This window comes from Cetorhinus maximus, chromosome 21, assembly GCF_964194155.1.
Source record: "Cetorhinus maximus chromosome 21, sCetMax3.hap1.1, whole genome shotgun sequence".
Lineage (NCBI taxonomy): Eukaryota > Metazoa > Chordata > Chondrichthyes > Lamniformes > Cetorhinidae > Cetorhinus > Cetorhinus maximus.
The window spans coordinates 96,232,205-96,248,387 of NC_135899.1; the positions used below are offsets into that span (position 1 = coordinate 96,232,205).

The 16,183-nt window shown below is 55.2% G+C and overlaps 1 protein-coding gene across 2 annotated transcripts in view; it reads right to left on the reverse strand.

Annotated features, from left to right (window-relative positions):
* The window catches only part of tmem39b (transmembrane protein 39B), a 111,049-nt gene that overhangs the window by 93,288 nt on the left and 1,578 nt on the right, over window positions 1-16,183 (reverse strand). The gene's annotated exons all lie outside the window — the stretch shown is intronic.

The following is a 16,183-nucleotide window of genomic DNA, read 5'->3' on the forward strand; positions in this document are numbered from 1 at the left end:
TAATCTTCCAAAATGCCTTAGATTCTGAAAGTTTCCAGTGGATTGAAAAATAGCTAATGTAACACCTTTATTCAAGAAAGGAGGGAGGCAGAAAGCAGGAAACTGTAGGCCAGTTAGCCGAACATCTATCATAGGGAAAGTGCTAGTTATTATTATTATATTATTAAGGAGGTTATTGCAGGATACTTAGATAATCACAACATGGCTTTGTAAAAGAGAAATCATGTTTAACTAATCTTAGAGTTTTTTGACAAAGTAACATTCAAGGTGGATAAAGGAGAACCCGTAGATGTGGTGTACTTCGATTTCCGAAAAGTATCTGATAAGATACCATATCAAAGGTATACACAAGATAAAAGCACATGGTGCAGGGGGTATCATTATAGCATAAAGTCCGACCTCCACGTTGAGTATACCCTCCATCGTGTTGTGTGGCACAACCAACATGCTAAATGAGATAGATTTCGAATAGATTTAGCAACTCAAGACTGGGCATTCATGAGGCACTGCGAGCCATCAGCAGCAGCAGAATTGTACTCAACCACAATCTGTAACCTCAATGTCTGGCATATCCCCCACTCTACCATTACCAACCTAGGGGATCAACTCTGGTTCAATGAAGAGTACAGGAAGGCATGCCAGGAGCAGCACCAGGCATACCTAAAAATGAGGTGTCCACCTGGTGAAGCTACAACACAGGACTGCTTCCTTACCAAACAGCATAAGCAGCAAGTGATAGACAGAGCTAAGCGATTCCACAACCAACGGATCAGATCTAAGCTCTGCAGTCCTGCCACATCCAGTTGTGAAAGGTGGTGGACAATTAAACAATTCACTGGAGGAGGAGGCTCCACAAATATCTTCATCCTCAATGATGGGGCAGTCCAGCACATCAGTGCAAAAGATAAGGCTAAAGCAAGTGCAACAATCTTCAGCCAGAAGTGCCGAGTGGGTGATCCATCTTGGCCTCCTCTGGAGGTACCCAGCATCTCAGATGTCAGTCTTCGGTCAATTCGATTCACTCCATGTGATAGCAAGAAACAGCTGGATACTGCAAAGGCTATGGGCCCTGACAATATTCTGGCAATAACACTGAAGACGTTTGCTCCAGGACCTGCCACGTCCCTAGCCAAGCTGTTGCAGTATAGCTACAACATTGGCATTTACCCAGCAATTTGGAAAATTGCCCAAGTATGTCCAACACACAAAAAGCAGGGCAAATCCAACCCAGCCAATTACAGCCCCATCAGTCTACTCTCGATCACCAGTAAAGTGATGGAAAAGATCATCAACAGTGCCATCAAGCAGCACTTGCTTAGCAATAACCTGTCACTGACACCCAGTTTGGGTTCCGCCAGGGCCACTCAGCTCCTGACCTCATTACAGCTTGGTTCAAACATGGATAAAAGAGCTGAACTCCAGAGGTGAGGTGAGAGTTACAGCCCTTGACATCAAGGCGGCATTTGACCAAGTGTGGTATCAAGGAGCCCTCGCAAAACTGGAGCCAATGGGAATCACAGGGAACACACTCCGCTGGTTGGAGCCATACCTGGCACAAAGGAAGATGGGTGTGGTTGTAACTATTGGAGTGCCACAGGGATCAGTGCTGGGTCCTCAACTATTTACAATCTATATCAATGACTTTGATGAAGAGAGCGAATGGTAGCTAACTGCCGATGACACCAAGATAGGTAGGAAAGTAAGTTGTCAAGAGGAGGTAGAGAGTTTGCAAAGGGATATAGACAAGTTAAGTGAGTGGGCAAAAATTTGGCAGATGGAATATAACTTGGGTAAATGTGAACTTGTTCGCTTTGGCATGAAGAATAAAAAAGCAGTATACTATTTAACTGGCGAAAGATTGCAGGACTCGGTGGTACAGAGGGATTTAGGTGTCCTGGTACATGGATCACAAAGTTGGTATGCAGGTACAGCAAGTGATTAGGAGGGCAAATGGAATGTTGGCATTTATTGCAAGAGGAATAGAATATAAAAGTAGGGAAGTTTTTCTACAGCTGTACAGGACCTGGTGAGACCATATCTGGAGATTTAAATAAGGAGACCAAAACTGCACTTATTTGAAAAAAGATAGAATTGCTTTAGAAGACGCTTCAGAGAAGGTTCACTGGACTGATTCCTGGGATGAAGGGGTTGTCTTGTGAAGAAAGGTTGAACAGGTTAGTCCTATACCTATTGGACTTTAGTAGAATAAGAGGTGTTCTTATTGAAACATAAGATCCTGAGGGGACTTGACAGGGTGGATACCTATAGGATGTTTCCTCTTGTTGGGGGAGACTAAAACTAGGGGACATAGTTTAAAAATAAGACAGAGATTTAAGACACAGGAGAGGAGAAACTTTTTCTTCCAAAGGGTCGCTGGTGTGTGGAATTCTCTTCCCCAGAAAGTAGTGGAGGCTTAGTCTTAGAATTTATTTATGGCAGAGTTAGACAGATTTCTATTTGGCAAGGGAGTCATGGGTTATGGGGGCAGGCAGGAAAGTGGAGCTGAGACCACAAGCAGATCGGCCATGATCTTAAATGATCATATGAACATACGAAATAGGAGCAGAAGTAGGTCAATTGGCTCCTCGACCCTGCTCCGTCATTTAATAAGATCATGGTTGATCTGTTTGTGTTTCGAGTTTCACATTCCCATCTATTCCCGATAACCCTTGATTCCCTTGCCTAACAAGAATCTATCTACCTCTGCCTTAAAAATATTCAATGACCCCGCCTCCACCACCTTCTGAGACAGAGTTCCAAAGTCACACAACCCTCTGAGAGAAAACATTTCTACTCATCTCTGTCCTAAAAGGGCGACCCCTAATTTTAAAACAGTGCTCCCTAGTTCTGTACTCACCCACAAGAGAAAACATCCTTTCCACATCCACCTTGTCAAGGTCATTCAGGATCTTACATGCTTCAATCAAGTCACCCCTCACTCTTCTAAATTCCAGTAGAAACAAGCCCAGCTTGTCCAACCTATCCTCATAAGACAACCTGCTCATTCCAGGCATCAATCTAGTAAACCTCCTCTGAACTGCCTCCAAAGCATTTACATCCTTCCTTAAATAAGGAGACCAAAACTAGACACTATATTCGAGATGCGGTCTCACCAACGCCCTGTATAACTAAAGCATAACATCCTTACTTTTATAAAAGCAAAATACTGCGAATGCTGGAAATCTGAAACAAAAACAGAAAATGCTGGAAAAATTCAGCAGGCCTGACAGCATCTGTGGAGAGAGAAAAAAAGTTTCGAGTCCTTATGACCCTTCTTCAGAGCTGAAGAGAAATGGAAATGTGATGAAATTTATACTGTTTAATGGGGATGGGGCAGGCGGAGCTGGATAGAAGGCTGGTGATAGGTGGAGGTAAAGGAGGGATTGACAAAGATATCATGAACAAGAGGACAAAGGGATTGTTAATGGTAGTGGTTAGTGCTAAAAAAAGTGTTAATGGTGGCAGAAAGGTAAGAAAGCAAAATGTGATATAGCAGAACAAGGATAGCATTGTGCAAAAGAACAACATGGAACAAGTGACAGATGGCCCTGTAGGGGATGGGGTGGGGGTGGGGAGAAAAATGATAGAAAATGGGGAAAAAAGAGGATAAAATCATGGATAAATGAATGAAAATAAAACAAGTGGGTAAAATATGAATGTAGAAGAAAGGGGATGACGATGGAAGAGAGAGTTCACAGTCTGAAGTTGCTGAACTCAATGTTAAATCCAGAAGGCTGTAAAGTGCCTAACCTCATCCGATTAGGCACTTTGTTAATCCCTCCTTTGCCTCCACCTATCACCAGCCTTCTATCCAGCTCCACCTGCCCCATCCCCCTTAAACAGTATAAATTTCATCACATTTCCACTTCCACTTCTCTTCAGCTCTGAAGAAAGGTCATAAGGACTCGAAACGTTAACTTTTCTTTTTTCTCTCTCTCCACAGATGCTGTCAGACATCCTTTTATGTTCAATTCTTCTAGTAATAAAGGATAGCATTCCATTAGCTTTCTTGATTACTTGCTGTATCTGCATACTAACTTTTTGCGACTCATGCACGAGAACACCTAGATCCCTCTGCACCTCGGAATTCTGCAGTCGTTCTCCGTTTAAGTAATACACTGCTTTTTTATTCCTCCTGCCAAAGTGAACAACTTCACATTTTCCCACATTATACTCCACCTGCCAGACTTTTGCCACTCACTCAACCTATCTATATCCATCTTATGTCTTCTTCACAACATACTTTCCTATCTTTGTGTGGTCTGCAAATTTAGCCACCATGCCTTCGCTCCTCTCATCTAAGTTATTGATGTAAATTGTAAAATGTTGAGGCCCCAGCACAGACCCTTGCGGGACTCCACTCATCACATCCTGCCAATCAGATGAAGACCCATTTATGCAGACTCTCTGTTTTCTGCCAACCAACCAATCTTCTATCTAGGCTAATACTTTACTCCCTACATCATGAGCTTTTATTTTCCGCAATAATCTTTGATGGGCACCTTATCAAATGCTTTCTGGAAATGCAAGTACAGTATGTCCACAGGTTCCCCTCTATCCACTGCACATATTACTCCTTGAAAGAACTCTAATAAATTAAACATGATTTCCCTTTCACAAAACCATGCTGACTCTTCCCAATTACCTTGAGATTTTGTAATTACCCAGCTATAAACACTTTAACGATCAATTCTAATACCTTCCCCACAACAGACCTCAAGCTAACTGGCCTATAGTTTCATGCTTTCAGCCTCCCTCCATTCTTGAATCGAGGGGTTATATTTGCTACTTTCCAGTCTGATAGAACCTTTCCAGAATCTAGGGAATATTGGAAAATTAACACCAATGCATCTACTACTTCATTAGCCACCTCTTTTAAGACCTTAGGATGAAGTCCATCAGGACCTGGAGACTTGTCAGCCCAGAGCTCCATTAATTTGCTCAGTACTACTTCCCTAGTGATTGTAATTTCACCAAGTTCCTCTCTTCCCCTCCACCTCCTGATTTACAGCTATTACTGGAATGTTTTTTGTATCCCCTATAGTGAAGACAGAAGCAAAATATTTGTTCATTTCATCTGCCATTTCCTTATCTGCTACTAACTTCCCACTGTCACTCTCTAGAGGACCTACACCTATTGTGCCTACTCTTTTCCTGTTTAAATACCTGTAGAAACTCTTGCCAGCCGTTTTTACATTTCTAACTAGCTTCCTCTCATACTCTAATTTCTTTCTGCTGATTAACCTTTTAGTCATTCTGTATATTCTGACCTGTCACTCATCTTTGTGCAGTTAGATGCTTTTTCCTTAAGTTTGATTCTAACTTCTTTATTTAACCACGGATGGTGGGTTCTCCCTTTAGAGTTTTTCTTTATAGCAGAAATATACTCATTCTGAGTATTCTGAAATATCCCCTTAAATGAGTGTCACTGCTTCTCTATTGATCTAACCCCTGGCCTAGTATCCCAGTTCACTTCAGCTAGCCAAGCTTTCATGCCCACATAATTGCCCTTATTTAAGTTTAAAATACTAGTCTTCAGACCCATTCATCTCCCTTTCATTCTGGATGTAAAATTCATTCATATTGTGGTCACTGCTACCTAGGGGTGCCTTTACTCTGAGGTCATTAATTAATCCTGTCACATTACACAATATCAAGTCTAATATAACCTGCTCTTTGATTGGTTCCAGAATGTGTTGCTCTAAGAAACTATCTCAAAAGCATTCTATGAACTCCTCATCCATGCTACTACTGCCAATCTGGTTTTTCCAATTTAAATGTAGATTAAAGTCACCCATGATTATTGCCATCCGTTTATCACAAACACCCAATATTTTTTCTTGTACACTTTGTCCTATATTGTGGTTACTGTTAGGGGATTGTAGACCACTCCCACGAGTGTCTTCTTCCCCCTATTCCTCATCTCCACCCAAACCAATTCTACATCCTGTTCTCCTGAACCAAGCTCATGTCTAACTGTTGCACAAATACCATCCTTGATCAACAGTGCTACCTCTCCACCTTTACTTAGCTTCCTATTCATCTTGAATGTCATATAGCCCTCAATATTAAGGACCCAATCCTTGTCATCCAATAGCCAGGTCTCCGTAATGGCTATCAGATCATATTTATTTACTTTAATGTGCACTATCAGCTTGTTTACTTTGTTATGAATGCTACGCGCATTCAGATACAGAGCCTTTAGTTTAGTCTTTTTGTTATCTTTGTAACATCTAGCCTCAAGTCTTTTTGCATTCTTAGGCTTTTTCCCCTTCCTGCCATTCTCTGACCCTCTTCCCATATTACTATTTTCCTCTCATACCTTGTCTCTACTCTTTGATATTATATATATAACATATGTATGCATAGGCTAAATGGCTTACTCCTGCTCTTATGTTCCCAAATAGAGACAAATGGTTTAGGTCCAATCTCCATTACATAGACATGGTTACAAGGTGATAAAGGTTGGAATTTTGAAAAGCCAGAGAGATTGGAAGAGTAGCAGATAATTTTTTTTTAAAAAGGGCGTGAAACTTCTAAATTTTGATATTCAGAGAGACTTTGTATTCCTTGTACTAGTACATCCAAGTTAGCATGCAGGTACAGTAAGCAATTAAAGAGGAAAATGGTATGTTGACTTTTTTTGCAAGGGAATTGGAGTACCAAGAATGAGGAAGTCTTGCAACAATTGTACAGGGCTTTGGTGAGACCTCACCCGGAGTTTGGTGCATAGTTTTGATCTCCAGATTTAAGGAAGGGTATATTTGCATTGGAGGTGGTGCAGCAAAAGTTTCACCAGATTGGTTCCTGGGATGAGGGGTTGAGTAAATTGAGCCCATACTCTCTAGAATTTAGAAGAATGAGACGTAATCTCATTGAAAAGCACAAAAATGCACAATATTCTGAAAGGGTTTAACAGGACAGATACTGCAAGGTTGTTTCTCCGAGCTGGGGAATCTAGAACATGGGGGCACAGTCTCAGGGTTAGGAGTTGATCATTTATGACTCAGATGAGGGGAAATTTCTTCACTCAGAAGGTGGTGACTGTTTGGAATCCTTTACCTGAGAGGCTTGTAGATGCTCCATTGTTGAATATATTTAGGGATGAGATTTTTGATCTCCAAGAAATCATTAGATATTGGGAGCAATTGGTAAAGGGGATTTGAGGCAGATGATTAGCTGTGATTGTACTGAATGGCAGACCAGACTCAAGAGGATCTATGGTCTACTCCTATTTACTTGTTATGTTCTTATCAACCCATTGTGTCGTCCTGGCTTTCTGCAACAGCAACCCAGGTCCTCATCCCTTCGCCTTAGCCCTGCAAATTTTCTCTGTTCAGCTGCTTGTTCAATTCCCTTTTAAATGCCACGATTGAATCAGCCTCCACCACTCTCTCAGTCAGTACATTCCAGATCCTAACCACTTGCATAAAAAAAGTTATTGCATATGGCCTTTGCTTCTTTTGCCAATCACCTTAAATTGGTTCCTCTGGTTCTTGACTCTTCCGCCAATGGGGAAACTGCACACAGTATTCCAGGTGTGGTCTCACCAATACCCTGTACAATTAGAACCATAGAAGAATTACTGCACAGAAAGAGGCCATTTGGCCCATCGTGTCTGCTCCAGCCAAAAATAAAAAATAAAAAACTAGCAGCCCATTCTAATCTCACCTTCCAGCACCTGGTCAGTAGCCTTGCAGGTTACAGCACTTCCGGTGCAGGTCCAGGTATCTTTTAAATGAGTTGAGGGTTTCTGCCTCCACCAATTGTCGCAAGACTTCTTTATTCCCGTACTCTAATTCCTTTGCAATAAAGGCCAACATGCCATTTGCCTTCCTAATTGATTGGTGTACCTACATGCTAACTTCAAGCATTCCTTGTATGATCACACCTAAGTCTCTTTGAACATCAACACGTACAAATTTCACACCTTTAAAATAATATTTTCTATTCTTACAACCAAAGTGAATACCTTCACATTTCTCTGCATTATACTCCATCTGCCATCTTGTTGCCCACTCACTTAACCTGTCTATATTTCTTTTCAGTCTCTCTGTGTCCTCCTCACAGTTTACCTATCCACCTAGCTTTGTATCATCAGCGAACTGAGACACATTACTCCTTGTCTCTTCATCCAAGTCATTAATATAGGTTGTAAATAGCTGAGGATCCCGCACTGATCCTTGCGGCACTCCACGACTCACTGTCTGCCAACTTGAAAATGCGCCTTTTATCCCTACTCTTTGCTTCCTGTCTATTAACCAATTCTCTATCCATGCTAATATATCACCCCTAACTCCACAAGTCCTTATCTTGCCTATTAACCTTTTGTGTGGTGCCCTATCAAATGTATTTTGCAAATCCAGGTACACTACAATGGAGACATGAGGGGAAGCTTTTTCATGCAGTGAGTGGTTAAGATCTGGAATTGCTGGCTGACAGTGTGGTGTAGGCAGGTTCAATCAAGACCTTAAAGAGGGAATTAGATAATTATCTGAAAAGGAGAAATGTGCAGGGTTATGGCAAAAGGACGGAGAATGGCACTAGATGTATTGCTCATTCAGAGAGCTGGCACAGACATGATGCAACTCCAACACTTTCCCACACATTGAAATGTAATATTAGAACTGAATCAGAACCAGAATTACTGAGGTTGGCTATAGGCTGAAGGAGGTCTATTATTGTTGGACTTTCATTCCAAATTATAGCACAGTACATTACAACAGTGATTCTGTTACAAATGCCAGGTTTTAAATACAGATGGCCTTTCTAATTCTTCTTTATCAATTTTAGCCCATCAAGTATCTCAACTAAAAGGTAGATCATTCTCAACTAATCTAATTGAATTTTTTGGTGAAGTAACAGAGAAGGTTGTTAAAGGGAATGCAATGGATGTTGTCTGTATTGTTTGTCTACATTATTATGATGTTGGTAGAGACCAGTAACACTTATTTTTATGAACTCGGAAAACCAGGTATTTACTAAAAGAATGAAGCCACAAGGTTTGAAATCAAAAGAATTTTACTAAACAAAAATGAAAAACATGAATATTCATAACTATACTATCTTAAATGGTCAGGTACATTAAATATATTAAAAGTATAATGAACACAGTTACTTATTTTCTAAACTGAACTTTTAAAAAATTTATTCGTTCATGGGATGTGGATGGCGCTAGCTAGACGAGCATTTTATTGCCCATCCCTAATTGCCCTTGGCATTTAAGGGCCAACCACAGCGGTCTGGAGTCACATGTAGGCCTGACCAGGTAAGGACGACAGAATTTCTTCCCTAAAGGACAAGAGGTTTTTACGGCAATCGGCAATGCTTTCATGGTCATCATCGGACTTTTAATTCCAGATTTTTATTGAATTCAAATTTCACCATATGCCATGGCGGGGTTCGAACCCAGGTCCCTGGAGCATTACCACGGGTCTCTGGAATACTAATCTAGTGACAACACCACTATGCCACCGCCTTCCCCAAATTCTTAACTCAAATCTCCTTCTACCCTATTAGACTTACACTCCCAAAACTCAAGTCAGATATTTATCCAAAATTAGAGGATTAACCACTTGGTCTAACTATTACTTTGGAGATTTGTGTAAGGATTGATATTTCTTGGGCAAAAACAAAAATACCTAGAAAAACTCAGCAGGTCTGACAGCATCTGCGGAGAGGAATATAGTTGACGTTTCGAGTCCGTATGACTCTTCATCAGAACTAAGGAAATAGAGAAATGAGGTGAAATATAAGCTGGTGGAGGGGGCTGGGACAGGTAGAGCTGGATAGGGGGCCAGTGATAGGTGGAGGCAAAGAAGAGATTACCAAAGATGTCATAGACAAAAGGACAAAGGGGTGGTTATTATCTAAGGAATGTGCTAATGGGGACATTAAGGTTAGCAAGCAGGACAAGCCAGTGGCAGATGGCCCTAGTGGGGGGAAATGATCGAAATGGGCTAAAAGGTGGAGATAAAACAATAGATCGAAATAAGTTTAAAAATTAGGTGGGAAAAGTTCATGATCTGAAATTGTTGAACTCAATATTCAGTCCGGCAGAGAGAGGAGGGGGGGAGGCTGAGAGTGGGGGGGGGCTGAGAGAGGAGGGGTTGGGGGGGCGAGAGAAGGGGTGGGGGGGCGAGAGAGGGGGTGGTGGGGGGCGAGAGAGGGGTGGTGGGGGGCGAGAGAGGGGGTGGGGGGGGCGAGAGAGGGGGTGGGGGGGGCGAGAGAGGGGGTGGGGGGGGCGAGAGAGGGGGTGGGGGGGGCGAGAGAGGGGGTGGGGGGGCGAGAGAGGGGTGGGGGGGGCGAGAGAGGGGGTGGGGGGGCGAGAGAGGGGGTGGGGGGGGCGAGAGAGGGGGTGGGGGGGGCGAGAGAGGGGGTGGGGGGGGCGAGAGAGGGGGTGGGGGGGGCGAGAGAGGGGGTGGGGGGGCGAGAGAGGGGGTGGGGGGGCGAGAGAGGGGGTGGGGGGGCGAGAGAGGGGGTGGGGGGCGAGAGAGGGGGTGGGGGGGCGAGAGAGGGGGTGGGGGGGCGAGAGAGGGGGTGGGGGGGGCGAGAGAGGGGTGGGGGGGCGAGAGAGGGGGTGGGGGGGCGAGAGAGGGGGTGGGGGGGCGAGAGAGGGGGTGGGGGGGCGAGAGAGGGGGTGGGGGGGCGAGAGAGGGGGTGGGGGGGGCGAGAGAGGGGGTGGGGGGGCGAGAGAGGGGGTGGGGGGGCGAGAGAGGGGGTGGGGGGGCGAGAGAGGGGGTGGGGGGGCGAGAGAGGGGGTGGGGGGCGAAAGAGGGGGTGGGGGGCGAGAGAGGGGGTGGGGGGGCGAGAGAGGGGGTGGGGGGGCGAGAGAGGGGGTGGGGGGCGAGAGAGGGGGTGGGGGCGAGAGAGAGGGTGGGGGCGAGAGAGAGGGTGGGGCGAGAGAGAGGGTGGGGGCGAGAGAGAGGGTGGGCGAGAGAGGGGGTGGGCGAGAGAGGGGGTGGGCGAGAGAGGGGGTGGGCGAGAGAGGGTGGGCGAGAGAGGGGGTGGGGTGGGCGAGAGAGGGGGTGGGGGGGCGAGAGAGGGGGTGGGGGGGCGAGAGAGGGGGTGGGGGGGGCGAGAGAGGGGGTGGGGGGGGCGAGAGAGGGGGTGGGGGGCGAGAGAGGGGGTGGGGGGGCGAGAGAGGGGGGTGGGGGGGGCGAGAGAGGGGGTGGGGGGGGCGAGAGAGGGGGTGGGGGGCGAGAGAGGGGGTGGGGGGGCGAGAGAGGGGGTGGGGGGGCGAGAGAGGGGGTGGGGGGGCGAGAGAGGGGGTGGGGGGGCGAGAGAGGGGGTGGGGGGGCGAGAGAGGGGGTGGGGGGGCGAGAGAGGGGGTGGGGGGGCGAGAGGGGGGTGGGGGGGCGAGAGAGGGGGTGGGGGGGCGAAAGAGGGGGTGGGGGGGCGAGAGAGGGGGTGGGGGGGCGAGAGAGGGGGTGGGGAGGCGAGAGAGGGGGTGGGGGGCGAGAGAGGGGGTGGGGGAGAGAGGGTGGGGGCGAGAGAGAGGGTGGGCGAGAGAGGGGGTGGGCGAGAGAGGGGGTGGGCGGAGAGAGGGGTGGGTGGGCGAGAGAGGGGGTGGGGTGGGCGAGAGAGGGGGTGGGGTGGGCGAGAGAGGGGGTGGGGTGGGCGAGAGAGGGGGTGGGGTGGGCGAGAGAGGGGGTGGGGTGGGCGAGAGAGGGGGTGGGGTGGGCGAGAGAGGGGGTGGGGTGGGCGAGAGAGGGGGTGGGGGGGGCGAGAGAGGGGGTGGGGGGGGCGAGAGAGGGGGTGGGGGGGCGAGAGAGGGGGTGGGGGGGGCGAGAGAGGGGGTGGGGGGGCGAGAGAGGGGGTGGGGGGGGCGAGAGAGGGGGTGGGGGGGCGAGAGAGGGGGTGGGGGGGCGAGAGAGGGGGTGGGGGGGCGAGAGAGGGGGGTGGGGGGGCGAGAGAGGGGTGGGGGGGCGAGAGAGGGGGTGGGGGGCGAGAGAGGGGGTGGGGGGCGAGAGAGGGGGTGGGGGGCGAGAGAGGGGGTGGGGGGCGAGAGAGGGGGTGGGGGGGCGAGAGAGGGGGTGGGGGGGCGAGAGAGGGGGTGGGGGGGGCGAGAGAGGGGGTGGGGGGGCGAGAGAGGGGGTGGGGGGCGAGAGAGGGGGTGGGGGGGCGAGAGAGGGGGTGGGGGGCGAGAGAGGGGGTGGGGGGGCGAGAGAGGGGGTGGGGGGCGAGAGAGGGGGTGGGGGGGCGAGAGAGGGGGTGGGGGGCGAGAGAGGGGGTGGGGGGGCGAGAGAGGGGGTGGGGGGGCGAGAGAGGGGGTGGGGGGGCGAGAGAGGGGGTGGGGGGGCGAGAGAGGGGGTGGGGGGCGAGAGAGGGGGTGGGGGGGCGAGAGAGGGGGTGGGGGGGCGAGAGAGGGGGTGGGGGAGACAGGGGGGTGGGGGCGAGAGGGTGGGGGCGAGAGAGAGGGTGGGCGAGAGAGAGGGTGGGCGAGAGAGGGGGTGGGGTGGGCGAGAGAGGGGGTGGGGGCGAGAGAGAGGGTGGGCGAGAGAGGGGGTGGGCGAGAGAGGGGGTGGGCGAGAGAGGGGGTGGGGGGGGCGAGAGAGGGGGTGGGGGGGGCGAGAGAGGGGGTGGGGGGGGCGAGAGAGGGGGTGGGGGGGCGAGAGAGGGGGTGGGGGGGCGAGAGAGGGGGTGGGGGGGTAGAGAGGGGGTGGGGGGGCGAGAGAGGGGGTGGGGGGGCGAGAGAGGGGGTGGGGGGGCGAGAGAGGGGGTGGGGGGGCGAGAGAGGGGGTGGGGGGGCGAGAGAGGGGGTGGGGGGGCGAGAGAGGGGGGTGGGGGGCGAGAGAGGGGGTGGGGGGGCGAGAGAGGGGGTGGGGGGGCGAGAGAGGGGGTGGGGGGGCGAGAGAGGGGGTGGGGGGGCGAGAGAGGGGGTGGGGGGGCGAGAGGGGGTGGGGGGCGAGAGAGGGGGTGGGGGGGCGAGAGAGGGGGTGGGGGGGCGAGAGAGGGGGTGGGGGGCGAGAGAGGGGGTGGGGGGCGAGAGAGGGGGTGGGGGCGAGAGAGGGGGTGGGGGGGCGAGAGAGGGGGTGGGGGGGCGAGAGAGGGGGTGGGGGGCGAGAGAGGGGGTGGGGGAGACAGGGGGGGTGGGGGCGAGAGGGTGGGGGCGAGAGAGAGGGTGGGCGAGAGAGAGGGTGGGCGAGAGAGGGGGTGGGGTGGGCGAGAGAGGGGGTGGGGTGGGCGAGAGAGGGGGTGGGGTGGGCGAGAGAGGGGGTGGGGTGGGCGAGAGAGGGGGTGGGGTGGGCGAGAGAGGGGTGGGGTGGGCGAGAGAGGGGTGGGGTGGGCGAGAGAGGGGGTGGGGTGGGCGAGAGAGGGGGTGGGGTGGGCGAAGAGAGGGGGTGGGGTGGGCGAGAGAGGGGGTGGGGTGGGCGAGAGAGGGGGTGGGGGGGCGAGAGAGGGGGTGGGGGGGCGAGAGAGGGGGTGGGGGGGCGAGAGAGGGGTGGGGGGGCGAGAGAGGGGGTGGGGGGCGAGAGAGAGGGTGGGGGCGAGAGAGAGGGTGGGGGCGAGAGAGGGGGGGGGCGAGAGAGAGGGTGGGGGCGAGAGAGGGGGTGGGCGAGAGAGGGGGTGGGCGAGAGAGGGGGTGGGGTGGGCGAGAGAGGGGGTGGGGTGGGCGAGAGAGGGGGTGGGGGGGCGAGAGAGGGGGTGGGGGGGGCGAGAGAGGGGGTGGGGGGGCGAGAGAGGGGGTGGGGGGGCGAGAGAGGGGGTGGGGGGGGCGAGAGAGGGGGTGGGGGGGGCGAGAGAGGTGGGTGGGGGGGGCGAGAGAGGGGGTGGGGGGGGCGAGAGAGGGGGTGGGGGGGGCGAGAGAGGGGGTGGGGGGGCGAGAGAGGGGGTGGGGGGGCGAGAGAGGGGGTGGGGGGGCGAGAGAGGGGGTGGGGGGCGAGAGAGGGGGTGGGGGGGCGAGAGAGGGGGTGGGGGGGCGAGAGAGGGGGTGGGGGGGCGAGAGAGGGGTGGGGGGGCGAGAGAGGGGGTGGGGGGGCGAGAGAGGGGGTGGGGGGGCGAGAGAGGGGGTGGGGGGGCGAGAGAGGGGGTGGGGGGGCGAGAGAGGGGGTGGGGGGGCGAGAGAGGGGGTGGGAGGGCGAGAGAGGGGGTGGGGGGGCGAGAGAGGGGGTGGGGGGGCGAGAGAGGGGGTGGGGGGGCGAGAGAGGGGGTGGGGGGGCGAGAGAGGGGGTGGGGGGGCGAGAGAGGGGGTGGGGGGGCGAGAGAGGGGGTGGGGGGGCGAGAGAGGGGGTGGGGGGGCGAGAGAGGGGGTGGGGGAGACAGGGGGGGTGGGGGCGAGAGGGTGGGGCGAGAGAGAGGGTGGGCGAGAGAGGGGGTGGGGTGGGCGAGAGAGGGGGTGCGGTGGGCGAGAGAGGGGGTGGGTGGGCGAGAGAGGGGGTGGGGTGGGCGAGAGAGGGGGTGGGTGGGCGAGAGAGGGGGTGGGGTGGGCGAGAGAGGGGGTGGGGTGGGCGAGAGAGGGGGTGGGGTGGGCGAGAGAGGGGGTGGGGTGGGCGAGAGAGGGGGTGGGGGGGCGAGAGAGGGGGTGGGGGGGGCGAGAGAGGGGGTGGGGGGGGCGAGAGAGGGGGTGGGGGGGGCGAGAGAGGGGGTGGGGGGGGCGAGAGAGGGGGTGGGGGGGGGCGAGAGAGGGGGTGGGGGGGGCGAGAGAGGGGGTGGGGGGGCGAGAGAGGGGGTGGGGGGGCGAGAGAGGGGGTGGGGGGGGCGAGAGAGGGGGTGGGGGGGGCGAGAGAGGGGGTGGGGGGGGCGAGAGAGGGGGTGGGGGTGCGAGAGAGGGGGTGGGGGTGCGAGAGAGGGGGTGGGGGTGCGAGAGAGGGGGTGGGCGAGAGAGGGGGTGGGCGAGAGAGGGGGTGGGGGGGGCGAGAGAGGGGGTGGGGGGGGGCGAGAGAGGGGGTGGGGGACGAGAGAGGGGGTGGGGGACGAGAGAGGGGGTGGGGGACGAGAGAGGGGGTGGGGGACGAGAGAGGGGGTGGGGGGGTGCGAGAGAGGGGGTGGGCGAGAGAGGGGGTGGGGGGGCGAGAGAGGGGGTGGGGGGGCGAGAGAGGGGGTGGGGGGGGCGAGAGAGGGGGTGGGGGGGGCGAGAGAGGGGGTGGGGGGGCGAGAGAGGGGGTGGGGGGGCGAGAGAGGGGGTGGGGGGGCGAGAGAGGGGGTGGGCGGGCGAGAGAGGGGGTGGGGGGGCGAGAGAGGGGGTGGGGGGGCGAGAGAGGGGGTGGGGGGGCGAGAGAGGGGGTGGGGGGGCGAGAGAGGGGGTGGGGGGGCGAGAGAGGGGGTGGGGGGGCGAGAGAGGGGGTGGGGGGGCGAGAGAGGGGGTGGGGGGGCGAGAGAGGGGGTGGGGGGGCGAGAGAGGGGGTGGGGGGGCGAGAGAGGGGGTGGGGGGGGCGAGAGAGGGGGTGGGGGGGCGAGAGAGGGGGTGGGGGGGCGAGAGAGGGGGTGGGGGGGCGAGAGAGGGGGTGGGGGGGCGAGAGGGGGGGTGGGGGCGAGAGGGTGGGGGCGAGAGAGAGGGTGGGCGAGAGAGGGGGTGGGGTGGGCGAGAGAGGGGGTGGGGTGGGCGAGAGAGGGGGTGGGGTGGGCGAGAGAGGGGGTGGGGTGGGCGAGAGAGGGGGTGGGGTGGGCGAGAGAGGGGGTGGGGGGGACGAGAGAGGGGGTGGGGGGGGCGAGAGAGGGGGTGGGGGGGCGAGAGAGGGGGTGGGGGGGGCGAGAGAGGGGGTGGGGGGGGCGAGAGAGGGGGTGGGGGGGCGAGAGAGGGGGTGGGGGGGGCGAGAGAGGGGGTGGGGGGGGCGAGAGAGGGGGTGGGGGGGGCGAGAGAGGGGGTGGGGGGGGCGAGAGAGGGGGTGGGGGGGGCGAGAGAGGGGGTGGGGGGGGCGAGAGAGGGGGTGGGGGGGGCGAGAGAGGGGTGGGGGGGGCGAGAGAGGGGGTGGGGGGGGCGAGAGAGGGGGTGGGGGGGGCGAGAGAGGGGGTGGGGGGGCGAGAGAGGGGGTGGGGGGGGCGAGAGAGGGGGTGGGGGGGGCGAGAGAGGGGGTGGGGGACGAGAGAGGGGGTGGGCGAGAGAGGGGGTGGGCGAGAGAGGGGGTGGGGGTGGGCGAGAGAGGGGGTGGGGGACGAGAGAGGGGGTGGGGGACGAGAGAGGGGGTGGGGGACGAGAGAGGGGGTGGGGGGGCGAGAGAGGGGGTGGGGGTGGGCGAGAGAG